Source organism: Etheostoma spectabile, chromosome 17, assembly GCF_008692095.1.
Source record: "Etheostoma spectabile isolate EspeVRDwgs_2016 chromosome 17, UIUC_Espe_1.0, whole genome shotgun sequence".
NCBI classification, from domain to species: domain Eukaryota; kingdom Metazoa; phylum Chordata; class Actinopteri; order Perciformes; family Percidae; genus Etheostoma; species Etheostoma spectabile.
The window spans coordinates 21912708-21930844 of NC_045749.1; the positions used below are offsets into that span (position 1 = coordinate 21912708).

General features: G+C 40.4%; 1 protein-coding gene and 1 long non-coding RNA gene across 5 annotated transcripts in view; one reads left to right on the forward strand and one right to left on the reverse strand.

The window, feature by feature from the left end:
- Window positions 1-17112, reverse strand: part of rasgrp3 (RAS guanyl releasing protein 3 (calcium and DAG-regulated)) — a 56242-nt gene extending 39130 nt beyond the window's left edge. For 2 of the 4 annotated variants that reach the window (XR_004336008.1, XM_032542137.1), the window contains exon 1: window positions 16967-17112. The gene's annotated coding sequence lies outside the window, so the exon portion shown is untranslated. Of the gene's footprint in view, window positions 1-14417; window positions 14706-16966 lie in introns of those variants that run through there. The other 2 variants (XR_004336010.1, XR_004336009.1) reach the window with 2 other exon arrangements.
- Window positions 13354-16946, forward strand: LOC116705758 (uncharacterized). Its single transcript, XR_004336022.1, has 3 exons — window positions 13354-13461; window positions 14053-14058; window positions 16936-16946. It is a non-coding gene; the product is annotated as an uncharacterized LOC116705758 (long non-coding RNA).
- Window positions 17113-18137: the final 1025 nt, after the last annotated feature.

An 18137-nucleotide genomic window follows, 5' to 3' on the forward strand; every position in this document is an offset into this window, starting at 1 on the left:
ATCAGGTGTTATGTTGTGTACTGTATACCATGTTTCTTTGCATATCACGTTGCTGTCTGCATTGTTTCTTTTCGAGAAAAGCGTGTGGTGGCGCTGTTCCATAGCTGCCGCCCGGAGGCTTGCTCCAACCTACGTCAAATTCCTCGTATGTATACTTGTATGTCATACCTGGTGAATAAAGCTGATTCTGATTCTGATTCTGACATCACCACCGTCAAATACCACATTTCGTTATGAATGAATAAAGATGTTGGCATTTGTGATGTAGATTTATATCTTAGTGCATTATACACCCTTCCATCAGAGTCCCCATACCACGATAAAGACTTCTGCAATGATCCACACACAGAGATACGTCACTTTTAAGGCCAAGTCAAAATAAGTGTGGGGACTTTAATGCAGGAACAGGCTCAGAATCTGACTGTATAGATTAAACAGGAGATGACAAGTTTTAGACAGTCACATTTGACCGCCATACCCACAGTAATGAGGAACAACCCTGACAAAACAAGCAATAGAAATGAGAAAGAGTTAGCGCATCTCTGCAGAGGGTTCATGTACTTGGCGGCCAACGGATTTTTGTTTTGAAATGAAAAAAAATAAAATAAAGGAAAACAGCTAGTTTCCAAATTAGCATTTGTACATAGGGAAACAAAAAACGGAAAACAACCCGTTTCTCGTTTTTTGTTTTGTCATTAAAAAATGGAAAACAAAAGACAATCTCGTTTTCCGATTGTATTTGATGCGTTTATAGATGGAAACCGGAAAATAAAATACGGGTGTATACGTCTCATTTCTTAATTTTGCAATGTTTTTTGTTTTTTTTACCCGGAAGTCACTCCTCCGGAGTCCGGAGACAATAAATAAACTCTACTGTGTTTTCAGTTTACCAATCTGTCCACATGGATGGAAATTGACAATCCGTCCCTACAGTAAAACCGTGCACACAGTTTATTTATTTTTCTCTTCCAGCATCTTAGGGGGCTCCATAGAAAAAGTTGCTTGTTTTGGGCTTGTTTTCACAGACCTGGTTGCGTATTTGTTTCGCAAGATCTGGCAACACTGGTTGGCCGTCAAGACAGAAGTCCCTGACAAGTCCCTGCTTAGTACACCACCTCCGCACACTCCTCTCAGAAAACCCCCGTATAGGTCCAAACTGTGAAACCAACACAGATGCTATATCCCAACAAGACATCCCATTCTTTCGGTTTTTGAATATAAAACTAGCATATTCATCTAAAAACATTTTTACGCTTGTCTCATTGAGGCCCAAATGACTTCCGGGTATGCAGCATACAACCGCTAACCACTTACATAGACAGTTAAGACTACTTACAATCGCTTCCGGGTCACGAAAAAAACATTGTAAAATTGAAAAATTAGACGTATACACCCGTATTTTATTTTCCGGTTTCCATCTATAAACGCATCAGAGACAATCTTTTTTTTAATTATAAAAACAAAATACGAAAAACGGGTAGTTTTTTGTTTCCATATTTACAAATGGTAATTGGGAAACTGGTTGTTTTTCGTTTTTGTTGTTTTCATTTTAAAACCAAAATCCGTTGGCCGCCAAGTACCTCAGGCCTGTATATATTCACAGGTTCAGAGAGACAGTCTGGGACATCTTACCTACTGTTCAGCTGTTGGAAAAAATGTAGTTGACTATGCCATCTCTGAGCACAAACCCCTCTCTCAGATCACAGCCAGATTTATATGTACTTGAAAAAACACAGTAGAGATACTACAGTCCAGTAAACTGTACAATCTGAATCAGTCATACAAATGGGCTCCAAACAGTGCTAAACTATTTACACAAACTTAAACTCAAATGAATTAAAACATTCAAAAAACATTGTCAACTACGAAAATACCTCTAAAGGCATAAAAAGGTGCAGTGTGTAAGCCTTAAAAAAAAAACTTTGTCATATTTTCTGAAACCAACCCTACGTTCAAGTACAACTACACAGAGCAGGTAGTGAAATTTGTTTTAAAAAATTCTCTAGCCCCACCAACAGCATGTAGTGTGATTTGTAAAAATCCACCGCTCCCTGTTCAGATGCCCCAATCAGGGCCGGGGGGGGGGGGGGGGGGTGTCTAACTGCGTGTCAGTTACCGCTCATGCACACCCATTCATTCTCCCTTGTGGGAGGAGGGGCTTAGGAGACAGTTTTGGGCTTTAGCGGAAAGGGGGGGAAGGACTGAGGATTTGTCAGTGTTCAAATTTTTTGTTTGAGTCCTTGATCTTCGCAATCCTTCCTACAGCACCTTTAAGAAAGCAACAAAAGACATTAACCATATGCATTCAATACAAAGCTTGAAAAACAAAACAAAAATCCGGTTAAAACGGTGAGCACAAAACCTCTGACAAATAAAAACGGTTTGACAGTGAATGTAAAGAATTGAGAAAACATTTCAGACAGCTATCAAACCAAAAACACAGACACCAACATTACCAAACATTACAACATTAATACCTTGAAACTGAAATAGTATAAACAGAGCATGGGGGATTTGCACTCTCCATGTACAACAATACCGGTTTGTGAATGCTTAAATGCTTAATACCAGAATACATTATTTCCTCTTCACAATTTCTGAATTCATTATTATCCTGCGAGCCAGACTAAAAGCTTTGGTGGCCCAGATGTGGCCCATGGTCCGCCAGTTGGCAATTGTTGGTTAAGAGCATAGACAGTTAAATAAATGGACCAACAGATCCCGTTGTTCTGGACGGAGACCAGTGAAGTCTGTTAGAAGCTCTGTCCCGGTGATGCTGAGCGTTACTGCGCAGCTTCCAACTGAGCTTGATGACGTAGATGTGACGTGAGCAACCTGTCTGAAAGTTGGAAGTCTTCTGGTAGCTGTGCAAGTGAAATCTCAATCATTCCCAATCAGCAGAGACGGAGAGGTAGGTATATGTTAGGAGATAACATAGACACAGGCTAATTACTGCTAACTAACATGCTAGTAACATTAGTAATTAAACCTAAACAGCTGATGTGAGTCAAAACTGTGAGTCAAAACTGTGAGTCTACCCTGTGCTGTTTGTTAATTCCTCTACTATGCAACAGTAAGTCGATTGGTTATGACACAATCCTAATTTTAGAAAAACATCTGCTACGGAGCTATAACATGAGGTATAAGGTAATCAAGCCTTTTATACATTGTTGTTTTCTGTAGTTTTTTAATAAACAATGGACAAATAGAGTCATTAAACGCTTCAGTTGTAAAGTTATTTGCTGACAAAGTGGCGCCAAAATGAATGAGAGTCAATGGGATGGAATGGAACGATGGGTGATGGCTTGTTAGCATCAAAATGGCGCCATAGGAGCTGTGCGTTTCAGAGAGAAGCTTACCCCCTTGGTTTAGGGACTAGAAAACCACAACAATAAGCAATATAAGATAGACACATTTGGGGGAAATACTTCAGTGACATTTAGAAGAGTATCCCACCTAAACATAAACAAAAGTAAAATTAAAACAAAGTTAGACAGCCTTGAATCAGCTATAAAAACTAACCATTAGATTACAAGTCCATTAGAATACCCAATTGCACATAAATGTTAACAAGCAAACTGAAATCTATCAAATTATAAAAAGCTTACGGCACACTTTGCAAAAAAAATTAATTATGAAAAACAATGCCCCTGAGTTACAAATTGCAATTGTTGTTCAAGATGGTGCTGACATCTGGCTGCTTCCCTGATGCCTGGAACCGGGGGCTGATCACCCCACTCCACAAACATGGAAATATTTCAGATGATTATAACTACAGAGGGAGCTGTGTCCACAGCAACCTTGGGTCTATATTCTCCTAAACTCCAGGATTCTGACAAACACTTCTGTGCTGTTCTTTGTCATACTGCAGTGCACCAGTTTTGGTGCCAAGACATTTTTATACTTTCAGCCTACTTGTATGTGTTTGTCATTTCAAGTTGTCATTCAAGAAAAAAAACACTAACTAAGTGTAAAATTGGCCATCTTTCAAATTACTGAACCTCCGATCATATATGTGATGTCCACCTAAAAGGGGGGGGGGGAATATTTGCTTGTTTCATCAATTTTAAATAAGCCTTTTACTCAGTTTGGCATGAAAGACTTTTCTTCATAATCCCTCAAAGTGGAATAGGTGCCAAAGTACATGACCTTTTCAAATGTACTTTCAAGCACAACCAATCAATGAACAGAATATTTTATTCAATGACGCGGTGTGAAGCAAGGATGCTGTATAAGTCCTGCATTATTCAATCTGTACATTTTTTTTAACTTACAGACCAGTTGGACTGATCCGCAGCGCCATACCTTACACTTTTAGACACAGATTATATATCTGCGTTATGCAGATGACTGATCTTGTCTCCAACATAACCTGTCCATCCTGGAACAATGCTGCTATAACTGAGCCTTAGAGGTCAATTATAAGTTATATATGCCCTCAGGGTTTGAGTATTATGAATCCTCAAAACTTTCTTACCAATTTATTTATTTAAATGGCCACTATGCCACGGCCAGGCCATATGACAAAAGGTTTAGCTTTCAATACATTTAAATTTTCAAGGTCCAAATTTGTAGTTGGTTAGATGTAATCTCTAGGAGGAGTTTGATAAAATACAACATGTGTAAATGACGAAAATCACACTAATTTGCGCATATTCACAAAACCCTATACATATGTATATGTTTAGGCCGCCAAAAAGGCGATTCTTTCGGAAATATAAAAATAAGAATAATCCTAACAGATTAAAATGATTTGGGGACCTTGTGTGATTTAGAAATGACCCCCCCCCCCCAAATCTGTGTTTTGTGTGGCGCATTTGGAACGGATAAGCGAAGCTTTTGATTTTTCTTAAATTTACTGATCTGTACCCGAGTTGAGTACCGGAGCCCGCAAAGGGCAGCCAAGTCGAGGTCACCCTATTGCACTTGGGTTGGGGTTCCGTATAGGGGGATTAAAGGCGCACAGGAAACAAAATGGGAATGGAAAAAATGATTTACAACCCAGCCAAATCACAGACATGTCAACATGGCATGGGATTCATTATGACAGGACCTCAGTGTTCGGTATTATGGTTCTAATTTGAGGGGAACATTTTACTTTAAAATTACAGACATGATTGATTTGCACAGGATTAAGATCACAGACAACCTCCAAGTTATTTCAAAGGACTAGAGGTCACTAAATAATAATAATCCTGTGTGAATAGGGCCAGTCTCGGTACCATTATAAGGTATCACCATTCTCAGTGGGGTAATCCCGTTGAGATATTAAGACTGCTTCCTCAATCTCAGATTGGTGCTCAGGCAAATTTAATAAATCTTTCAATGTCCTGTTACGTCTTCTAAAGCATCATAACCCAGTGTATAGTTGTTCTTTTTGCTTTTTGTGTTTGTTGCTGTTTACAGGTTTTCCATAGTCTATCCTCATGCTTGTCCATCTCTGACAAGTTTCCTAGTGTTAGCCTTGTCATAATCACAGTGTGTCTTCTGACTTTGTCCAGTTTTGTATTAAAGTAACAACAATCCCTTCTTTAATTTCCCCACTCCCTCTGTCACACGGCTACGTTTTTCCTTAATGGCATTCAAATATCCCAACCCATGCTGTTAAATATTTTGTCTCTTTTCAGTGTCATTTTAGCAGCCTTATCTGCTGTCTCATTCTCATCAGAAATGCTTTATTGATCCCCGAAGGGAAACTCCAACCCAAGGGTTAGGTTTAGGTTTAACCCACAGAGGGGAATAATGTGTGTCTCAGTGACCATTTGTGAGACGCTCTTTTAAGACGTGCCATCCATTATGAGGGACGGAGCGACGGTAGTGGTAGGGTAGAATTCCATCTTGTTGCAATGTCCTGATCAATTGATTCTTTTTTCTTTTCAAGTGCAAGGTGCTGTTCTTTTAATTCCTTAATTTAATTAGGAATTGAATTCCTCCATTGGGACATTTGGCAGAAACCCTTGAATCCACTGCCATGAAGAAAAACCATGACCATTTTGCAGACTGTGGGCAGTGCAGGAAAGTTGTTCCGATGGAAGTAGTGGAAGTGCGCTGTGATGCCCAGGTAGTGGCTCAGAGAAGAATGTTCGTCCTCTGTGCCCTCTCGCCTTCATGCATAAACATGATTCCTCTCAAAGGTTTAGGGTCTTAGGGTAGATTAGAAAAGGGTGTCTACTAATGAAATTAAATTAACACACGCTGAACGCCACACTGCTGTATTGTTTTTATTATTATTATTATTATTATTTTTATTATCATTGAAATCTAATACGTCCAGTCTGTTTATAATTAATTTTGTTTATTACTATTATTTGTATGAGCCCTATTTCATTTAGTGTGACAATGACTTTAAAATGATTAATACAAGATATTTCCGTGGGCCTCTCCATACTTCTAAACATGGTAAATGAGTCCCGTATGCACGAGTGTGTAATCAGTTGCTATCACCTTGGAGAGGCCAAAAAGATGTCACTGGCCAACAAAGTTAATTTATTCTGTGACAACATCACAACATCAGCAATCATGCTGCTCCATACTGCATCAATGCTGCATAATGTCATTGCATAATACTGTATAATATCATTGTTGTTATCACTGATACTTATTTGATAACCAGCAGCTGTCCACAACCTTAATTAAAACTAAGTATGGCTACAAATAATTTGTAGGGAAACCAAAAGTACCAAAAGGTACCCCACATAAATGGAAATGTATTTGGGATTGGTTATATCATGATTTTAAGGCTTCAGTTCAAGGGAAAGGTTGAAAGAATTCAGAGGGGGTTACCTCGCACAGAGAAGCTTGGATCCCAGCAGACACAGAGACAGTGTGACTCCATCCATCCTGCTACGTCCTGCTATGCTCTGCGGTGCCCTGCTACGTCCTGCTACGCTTTGCGGTTCCCTGCTACGCTTTGCGGTTCCCTGCTACGACCTGCTACATCCTGCTACGCCCTGTTGTGCCCAGCTACGTCCTGCTACGTCCTGCTGGGCCCTGCTACATCCTGCTACGCTCTGTTGTGCCCAGCTACGTCCTGCTACGTCCTGCTGGGCCCTGCTACATCCTGCTACGCTCTGCGGTGCCCAGCTACGTCCTGCTACGTCCTGCTGGGCCCTGCAACATCCTGCTACGCTTTTGCGGTGCCCTGCTACGTCCTGCTACATCCTGCTACGCTCTGCTGTGCCCAGCTACGTCCTGCTGGGCCCTGCTGGGCCCTGCTACATCCTGCTACGCTTTTGCGGTGCCCTGCTACGTCCTGCTACATCCTGCTATGCTCTGCTGTGCCCAGCTACGTCCTGCTACGTCCTGCTGGGCCCTGCTACATCCTGCTACGCTTTGCAGTGCCCTGCTACGTCCTGCTTTGCCCTGCTACGTCCTGCTGGGCCTTGTAATGCCCACAGTGCCCTGCTATGCCATGAACTACTACAAAGAACAACTACAAACTACTGTTTTTTGGGACTGTTATTGCCACTCTTCATTCTAACCCCAACTGGTCGTCAGACACCGCCTACCAAGAGCCTAGGTCTGTCCGAGGCTCAAAAGGGCAAAGGGCAGTTTTTCCTCGCCACTGTCGCACTGTTGCTGCTCTGGAGGAAACTACCAGAACTGTTGGGTCCTTGTAAATTCTGGAGTGTGGTCTAGACCTACTCTATCTGTAAAGTGTTTTGAGATAACTCTTGTTATGAATTGATACTATAAATAAAACTGAATTGAATCCATTTCTTCACCATAGCTTTACAGAGCACGTAGTTGTTTTGCTGTTATATTAATGTTAACAAACAGCACCTCAATGTCTTGCAGGGCCAAATATTAAAGGCCCCATGTATAGGATTTGAACGTTTCTGACTTTTCAGCGTTTTTCCAAGTGTTGGTTTTCCTAATGTTTCTTAGACCTCTAGCTTGTGTTTTTGACCACATCCCTGCCTGCCGACTTTGTACCTTTGCCTGGATTGTTCTCTGGACAATAAACTCCATTACCTTTTTACTCTCTGCTCTGAGTCGTGTTTTTGGGTCCACTGTTGAACCGTGTTGAGTCTATTGTATTTTGTCTTGAATGTTGTTTTTAGTATTTGTATTGCTTCTCAAACTGTGAGGGTGTTGCATGCTTGTTACTTTTTATGTATCTGCCTAGGGGCAATAGAAAAATTAGCTTCGGTGCTAACTCTAGCATATTGTGTACATGTACTGATGATCATTAATATGCACTGTGCCTATCTAAATAAACAAATATAAAAACATTCAATCATGATTAATCTCATGATTTTTAAATTGTCAAATAATCACACATTTTTAGTCCGTTCAAAATGTACTTTAAAACTTACATTTATCTGTAATTTTCTGACGCTTGGGGTGTTTCAATTAAAAGAATGCATTTAAGCATTGACTTTTGATGATGTCATAAAGTTGCTCGGGATTATGGAGTTGTTTATGTTGATTATGTATGCCAATTATGTAATGTTGCTCTTCACAGACTCAAGTTTATCCATTTATCCAAATTTTAATCACCTAAAGTTTAGTAATGTTTATCGATGTTATTCGAATAAAAACTGCTGTTTCCCAGCATAAAATTTTTCTTGACTGGCTTTGTATTGTTAGCTGGCCAGTTAGTGAGCAATCAAGCTACTATTTGCCAGCAGCTAAAAACAGAATAACAATATATTTTCCATGTCAGTGTCAGAGAGAAAGGGGTTTGTTTTGAGAGACGTAGTTTGAAGGTGGAGCTGGCTGGTGAAGTCTCTGGGCAGAAGAGACAACCAATGGTAATAATAAATGCTTTCAAGGTGAGACTCCGTTGATTATAGCAGAACTTTTTCATATTGAATCCTGATCGGAGACAATGCTAACCATCTGCTGATACCAACACATTATAATCTATAATTTTATATTAGACCAAAAGATTTGCAACAAGAGGAATCCGTTTTAGAACGTTTTAGCGGTCTGAACGTGTGGCTACGACTCAGCTGGTCGAGTCTCCAGAGACTAGTTTTAAACGCAAGAGACGTCACCTGTTTCAACAGCAAATAGAGAAGTCAGCTGGTAAAGTCACCTACAAACTATAGAAATACATTTATATAGTTATTTAAAATATAAGTTTAGAAGGAGGCTCAATGAGCACCGCGAGCATGGGATGTGGTGGAGCGAGCTAGAGAAAGAGAGGGAGCAACATTATATAAATAAATATATATATATATATATTATATAAATAAATATAGAATAAACGTTTTCTTGGATTCATCTCTACCAAAGATGCAGCTGTAGGGAACAACTCACTACAACTATCCTTATTTAATTTAGATCAACAAATGATATATCCAGCTGCACAAAAGCCTGAAAGTTGGAAGTTAGAACAGAAGTACAGAGAGTCATTGCTATGAATATGTTACAACGTCGCTTCTTGTCTCAACCGGAATCTCTGGTCTGAACTTAAGACAGCTGATCTGTTCCGTATGTCTGGTGTCCTGGCAGCAAAGTATAGCCAGAGGATTATTCTGAACATACTTTATAAAAACAGTGTTGCCAAGCTACTGTGAGAAAAACAATCACAAGGCCAGTTGCAAAGAAAACTAGCTAACATATCAAGTGGCAGGATAACAGTGATAGTGTCTTTTGTTTTTGATACACAAAGTGACTGCTTTCACATTTTCCCTATCAAAACCTAATCTTAATGAATGGCCTTGTTGTGTGCTTGTTAGAGATTTGTCTCCCCAATGAATCTACTGGGAACAGCCTCTTTACATTATTACTCACATACTACCGTAGTTATTATTAGCACCCAAGCAGTAATCTTTCTGAGTATGGCATACTTCTCGCTGAGCAGAGAGGCAGCAATTAAATTGATTTTCCATCCGTTCATTATTTCTACCTGCTCATCCTGTGCTGGCTCACAGGGGGCTACAGGTTGTTTATGTATTATACATTGAACGACAACAGAAGTTGTCACATGTCAAACCCATCTGTGCCCAAACATTGACCAGCCTAATCACAGACCTATTCCAGCAACCATCAGTAGAGTCAAGACATTGTCTATTCCATTAGGCTTTATTGCCAGGAGCAGACACTGTAGGAAGAGACGCAAATATGTTTTGTGTTGGCACTTAATATAGAGGCAAGACAAGGACAGCACTCCGATGTCACATTTAACTTGACGTTCTTCAGGACATGTTCACACAACTTCACAACCTATAGATACATAGGTGGGGTTGATTATAGAAAACAAATCAATCCCGACAGAGGGAGCTGAACCAACCCAGATACAGTCGGAATATCATCTGATACTAAAGATACTAAAACAAGGAAACCACAAATTCATCCAATGAGCCTCGGTTTGAAAGGATCCTATCCCGAACACTGTCGCTCCTCCCTGCGGCATCTCCACTGCCTCCATGCACATGTAGATTTGAGCACAATCAAGCTGTGGTGACCGGCGCTTCATCATCATGATTTACCAACAAAACACGGGTCACAGGTTCTGGTTTTGAACTTACTTTTTGTTACAACAGAATACACATGACATTTTAACCAGTAAACCACAAACTTAGAATGACATGGCATTCAGCTCTTAGCCTTCATGTCACCAGACAGATAGGTGAAATTATTCCCTTAGAAGAACAGAATAGCAATGTATACAGTGAGTAAGGGCTCTAGGACAGATAGAATGTAATTTTTAGAAGATTGGGATGCTCTTCCCTTAAAATTATTTACCAGTTATTAAAAGAGGAAAAAGTTAGCTTTATCTACAATCCTGCTGGTATAAACGCAATGCAAATGCAGCTGCAAACAGCTAGGTCAAACTTGCTCCCAAAGATTTGAAAGAAAAGCTAATGGGGTGCCGCCTAAAAATCAGCAGTCTAAAACATTCACACTTTGAAGTCTTTCATGTGGTGGTGTGTTGGAGAACACCCCCCCACCCCACCCCCCAGACTACAGCAGCATTTCTTGCTTGTTCCTATCACACATTACATTCTCATGAGATTTCATGAGGAAAAAATACTGACTCGTTCAATCTTGCTGGTCTTGATCTTGACTAATCGGTGTTGGACTTAGACCTGACATCGCCTTTGTCATGCGTGGGATTTAAATGTCACTGTTTAAGTCAAAACAAATATCAAGCAAATGCAGTAAAATGTAAAGAGTAGGATAATCTGCCCAGTCAAAGCCAGGACCCTTGATGTTGCATGCTACAGACAGTATGACAACAAACAGGCCATTCTGAAACTTTTAGAGATCCCTCTTAGATTTTTTACTGGACATTACGTTGCTTTCACATTGTGTAAAACACTGATACATTACATGTCAATGGCTACGCGATACACACACTGACACATTCTTACGTTTCTCTTGCTTTTGGTTTCTTAACTCTGTTGTGCATGTTGTGCCCTTTAGCATGACTTGTGCTTTTCTGCCTCCACAATGGCTCACTGTATCTCTGCCTCTGCTTTGCAGATGCGTCATTGTGTGTTGTATGCATGGTCCAGTGACAGACTGCCAGTAGGTGCACACACACATATTTGTGCACATTCAATACACATGCAAAAATTTACAACTGCTCACACACTGTCATAGGATCTGTTCAAGCTTTACAAAATACCAATTTAACTAAGTTGGACAGAGATGTTAACATACAGTCATCTTTGACTTGTACATCTTGAACACATATACACACACACACACACGTACACACACACACACACACACAAAGCCATAGTGAAAAACTACTTGCTGAAAGTGTAAAATGCTACTTTGTCCATTGTTCTTGAAAGGCAACAACCAGCCCTAAATGTAACACAAACTAGCAGATATATGTATCACACAAACAACACAATCTCTATTTCATAAGCAGTTATTTTACCCTTACCCCCTGAACAGCAACGTAACAGCAAGTATCAGTCTTCCACTCACACACATCTGCTGCTGGCACAGTTCCACTACGCTCTCACCTTCTGCTGACAAAAACAGCAGCCTGCAGCAGGCAGCCATGTGACACACACACATGCACACACACACACACACACACACACACACACACACATACACACATTAGAAGCATGTTTACGATTCATTGTAGACATGGAAAGTGTTACTGAAAGTCAAAATGTGTCAAAATAGAAAGGCTTCCCATTGGCTGCACCTGAGTGATGAAGTGACAACATGATTGGTCAAGTTAAGATTTAGTTAGCTAAGTAAAACTATTTCCCTACAGTATGTGGATAATATCTGGACAGATCCAATCATGTAGCCTACTTAAACCTGATTGTACAGGTGCAGTTAGGTTGCTGTGGGTGTGTTAAGCTAGTGTAACAGGTTGGTTAAAATTTGGTCACTTGAGATGTCACGTGACCTACGCGGAAATAAAGGCAGGAGCTGACGGTCTCTCTCCTTCGGTTGCTGCCTTGTGTGCTGGTGTCGGGACAAGCGTTCAGGGTTGTGTGCGGGTCTCTGGATGGTACAGCCAAGGTAGGTTGGTTGACATGTGCTGCATAGTTTGCCAGACAGCGATTAAATGTACTAACTGTCGTCTGTTTTGTCCAGAGTTTTGTCCAGCTGTTTTGTCTATGTCAGACTGTTTTGCCTACCTTAGATTGTTTACTCACGTGCTCTAACTTATAAATCGCTCGTGTGGTAATTTGTTTTACCTGTTAATTATTGTGTTTCATTGTTTTTATGGGAGAACGTTTGTCCTGGAATGGGTGTCTTCGTTCTAGCGACTTTTAATCAGGTCATAGTGTTGGTAGAATTAATGGTTCTTTCAGCTAGTGGTTAACAGGTGGTGAAAAATAACAAACTGATGTTATTAGTATATTGTATGATTTTAATGTTTTGATATTTGCATGTGGTGTTTTATTTATGGTGTTAATCCGGTTATATGATCCACCTGGTAACACTGTGGCAACCAGTGGTTTTAAATAGTTTCTTCAAATTTATTAAATACTTTTAACTAGATGAATATCACTCCTCCCGGGCCTGAAACATTTGTTTGTTTTGTTTTCTTTATTACATTAGTTACGTTGTTAATTAATTGTTCTTTTATAGTTATGTTTAAGTAAATGCTGTGAGAAATGTGAGGAATGGATTTGAGTTTGACATTAATTAATGGCTTTAGTGTGTAACATTTTATTATTAATGAATGTCCGTTACATTCCAGCCATCACTAAATGAATTGCTACAAAGCTAATTAAGACTATCAGCTCCACACAACTCGCTGGATTTCTCAGTATGACTATGTTCAGAAGATTGTGGCATCTGGTGACTTTCCCACGCAGAAACTTGAGTGAAGTAATTACCTCTTCTGAAGAGTCCATCATGTTTTTGTCAATCCTCCGTGTCCTCATTGGCTACTAGCAACTGTGTGCAGGAGGGGGGGTGCAAGCACGGAAGGCTTGTATCATGTTGACGCGCCGACAGTGTTGTTGTCATTACTTAGAATTCCTCATGGGGGAGACAGAATCTACGCACCATAGCTTTAAAGTTAGAATTCTGAGATTATATATTTCATTTTCACCTTGCGGGATCAATAAAGTGGGTCTTAGTCCTAAATAAATATTTATTTCAATCTCAGAAGTCTCACATTTTTTCAAATGTGGCCCTAATCCTCTTCTGCAAAAAAAATAATATATATATATATATATTACCATAATTCATATAGGCTAATTATGAAGTGTTTGTTTACCATGATGGACATTGCTGGAACATAGGGATGGAACAGGACAGATAAGAAAAAAGAAGAGAGGGGACAAGGATAGGAAAGTGTTTCTGCTGTTACACCTCCTGTCCTATTCTGCTTTAGCTGATCTCTCCCACACATGACTCTGTCCCCAACCTACAGCCCATAATACTATAGAGCTACATAGCTAAACTACACAGGAACTAAACATGTATTAAGTTTGAATGAAGATTAAACAAAACAGGTGTGGTTTTCTGCAAAGATATCTGTCTTATAACACATAGAGACAGAAAGCTACTCACATATCTTACACACTTAAGTAAGTATGTACGTATCTCCCATAATAGATAACTTTAGCAACCTTGGTACAATCGTCCAAAACTAATGTTGGAAAGGTGAAAGTTTGTGTTCATTCATAAATACCAGACAATGAAGGGTTAAGGAGATGATGAGTAATGAAGCGATTCAATGAACTGAACAGAAGTAGCAAATGATGCCTACGGGGCGATTAAGTGACTTCACTCCATTTTTCTTGTCATCTGGGAGCCATGATTGTGTTCATCACACAATATACAATACATTGAAAAACTGTACCAAGGACAACAAGTAGAATTAGTAGTGATATGTGGTATTAACAAGGGAAGCAAACACACAACTCACTGATCAGTGGCCATCCAAAACAGCAGACATTAGACTACATTCAAACTCACATTAAAGCTGATTCTAATCAAACATTTAGGCAACGACATAAGCACCTTACCTCATCAGAGAGAGCCAAGATCTAACAGCAGACCACATGCATGTTTGTGTGCAAATCCACCTTTTGTCTCTTCAAATCCACATCCAAACCCAAATCCAGCTGGATCCAACAGACTGCTAGTGAACCCAGCATAGCTCTCTACTTTCTCTAATTTTTTCTTCGGAAGGGCCTCTCTTATTCCAAAGCCCTCTGTCTGTCCCAGCCATACAGAGCACTGCTGCACGTTGAGCCAGCACTGATCGTACTGTCAGAGTTGTTTGTCTAAATGGCCACTAGACTTCCTTCAATTCTTTCCCAACTTAGCTTTCCTGCCTGTGTCGGTTGGTTTTCCTGGAGTGAGCTAAATATAGGGACCACACAAGGTAAAGTGGAAAAGAGCAGAGCAGGAAATGTCTCACAATATGCTTGTGCACACGTTGGTTTCTTTGTATTTTCTTGCCCTATATACCCCCAACATTCATGATAACTTAGCAAGTGAAATGTCCAGTGAACTATACAGTTTATGTAATTACATTTCTGTAGCATTTCTGAGAGTGAATGTGTGTGTGTGTGTGTGAGAGAGAGTGAGGGTCAACCCATCCCATATTCCCCTGTAATGACGTCGTACACATTGTTTTGTCTCTCTGGGCTTCTAAAAATGTCTGCCTAAACAAAAGCACTGCCTGCACATCCTGCTGCCTGACTGGACAAAAAGAATGGAACTCCAAATTTTATTGTCTCAATTTCCAACCAGTGCTGTATGGCATGTAACGGGGGGGCACTGGAGTTTAGTGGTATTTAGTGTCAAATGTAGTAAAATTGTTTATGTTTATTAATTCCCTGATTGATGATGTATGTAACAACATTATGACATATTTTGTGGAAATGTCTGGCCAAAAACTAAGGCTGGCAACTTTTTTCTGTACAGTTTGGACTTAGATTTGGTATCCATAATGTTGCTGCATTTCATGAGTAGGGCTTTGTAACTTAACCCCGCGCAGGGGGCAGGGTCATCCCTCCTCAACCCCCTGGAATGTAAAAGATTCAGCAGCCAAATGAGAAAAATATCAAAATACCCTGTCAGTACTCATGATCAATAACAAATGTGTATTTTTGATCAGCACATTTGCCAACCTCCAGACACTGCCTAAATTCTGCTGATTAATGGCTCTAGTTCACCTAAAAAACTCCATAAACTAATTTTCAGTCAGACCCGCTGAATTCTATTTGGTGGTTATTTCTATTTGATGAAATGGATTCTGTATTCATAAAAACATAAATTAGTTTGGTAAAATGTTTAATTTTGTCAATTGTTGTGACAAGAAACATGATATTGCTGATTTTTCAACCAGTGGTAGTGGCATTAATGCCAGCCAGGCAGAATGAAGCTCAGTTAGTAGCCTGGAGCTACCGACAGACCAGCCGAGACCAGGCGGACCACAGCTTGGTTGGTTGGTCCACTAGAGTTCAATGAGCTTTCAAATGTAATCAAATCTGGACTTTGTGAATCAGAAATTGGGAAATCAATGCCCTAATCAGCTTTGCTTTGAATTAAATAGTAATACTTCAGATATCAATTATATGACACAAGTCAATAAACATCTATAGTGCCCTACCTATGGAATCTGTGTAATATATTATTTTACAGTTTTATTTTTTACGATCATTTTCTCTTTTATGAATTCCTATTTTCCTGTGGATTTTCCAGTAGAACTGTTGTAGTAGCTTAAGGAGAGCTCACCCCTGTCTCTGTATAGCAGTTGGACATGCTGTCCCACTCTAATGTGTCCAGAGAGAAAGACAAGAGGACGCCGCTGAACACTGTGTTGATCACTGACACACAGATAGCAACACACTCTCAGTTAAAGTTAAAATGTGGTTCTTAAAGGGATCATTATAAAGTGGTTAAGCAGGTTGCATTGTTGTACAAGCACAAATATGGTAATAACATGTAAGACATAATTGTGACGCCAAAAGCCACATAGAAATATTTTGGGTGCAACTATATGAAAAATTTAAATTCAGTATTGCAGTCTGGAGTCCTACTGTAGGATTATACAACACACTCCAGTGGCATGGTGTTAACAGGCTTGACCTTCACTTCCACATACACACACTGTTGCTCGAACATTGAATCATAATGATATCATATGATTCAGTTCTGATCCTTTGTTTTTAAGGATCGGTGGTAACAACATTCAACATTCCTTAAATAAAAGGGCCACAACTACAGCGGCAAAACATTACTAAAAGCCTAGAAGAAACCAGAACTTTCACTTTGAGAAACCAAAGGCTGCATGACTCCACAAAGTTGTAACTAACAAACCTTTAGAAAAAAAAAAAAAACTTCATCTACATGAATTACAAAGAGTACATACAGTGTAGAAACACATCAGGAATTTTAACACAATTTTAAGAAGTCCACAAAATCACCTGCATTGTAGTAAAGATTGTAATGTTGTTAATATGTGAAAATATGTCTATTAAACTAGAACTTTCAGATTATCTCCTAAATATGTGTGAGTGTTTCAGTTTAGAGCCAATATCAATTTATGTAAAAGATGCCTTACCTTGTTGTGATCCATTAAAACATTACCACCGGGTGACCTCTGCCATGCCAATCACAAACCCATATTAACAGGGCTCATCAGGATATCCAATGAAACACAAAACGTCTGTGAGGGCTGCAGGTTAACTCTGTCTCTCCATTAACTTCCACAAATACTCTCCCTCCCTTTTCACTCACTCAGTCTATAAATAGATTCAAAGTTTACTGGAAACAAAGATTGGTGTGCAGGACAGCTCTGCAAATGTCACTGAGTAGCCTTGATCCAGTTAGAGACAGGGAGGGGGTGTGTGTGTGGGGGGGCAGAGCCATACAGACAGACACAATGCAATCCAGATGGAAAATCAACGGTTGGATCTGCAACTGATTCAACTGTTTGTTGCTCAGGTTCAATATGTGAATATGGCATGTAGGCCTATATTATCTTATCTGTCCTGATTCGGCTGCTAGTCGAACCTCGGATTGAAGAGGAACAATGCGGATTCCGTCCTGGTTGTGGAACAACGGGTCAGATCTTTACTCTCGCAAGGATCCTGGAGGGAGCCTGTGAGTATGCCCAACCAGTCTACATGTGTTTTGTGGATCTGGAGAAGGTGTATGACCGGGTCCCCCGGGAGAAACTGTGGGAGGTAATGCGGGAGTATGGAGTGAGGGGGTCCCTTCTTAGGGCCATCCAATCTCTGTATGACCAAAGCGAGAGCTGTGTCCGGGTTCTTGGCAGTAAGTCGGACTCGTTCCAGGTGAGGGTTGGCCTCCGCCAGGGCTGCGCTTTGTCACCAATCCTGTTTATAATATTTATGGAAAGGATATCGAGGCGTAGTCGGGGCGGGGAGGGGTTGCAGTTTGGTGGGCTTAGGATCTCATCGCTGCTTTTTGCAGATGATGTGGTCCTGATGGCGTCATCGGTCTGTGACCTTCAGCACTCACTGGATCGGTTCGCAGCTGAGTGTGAAGCAGCTGGGTGAGGATCAGCACCTCAAAACTGAGGCCATGGTTCTCAGCAGGAAAACGATGGAGTGCTTTTCGGGTAGGGAGTGGGAGTCCTTACACCCAAGGGACCGGAGTTACGTACCTTGGGGTCTTGTTCGCGAGTGAGGGGACTATGGAGCGGGAGATTGGTCAGATAATCGGAGCAGCTGGTGCGGTATTACATTCTGTTTATCGCACCGTTGTGA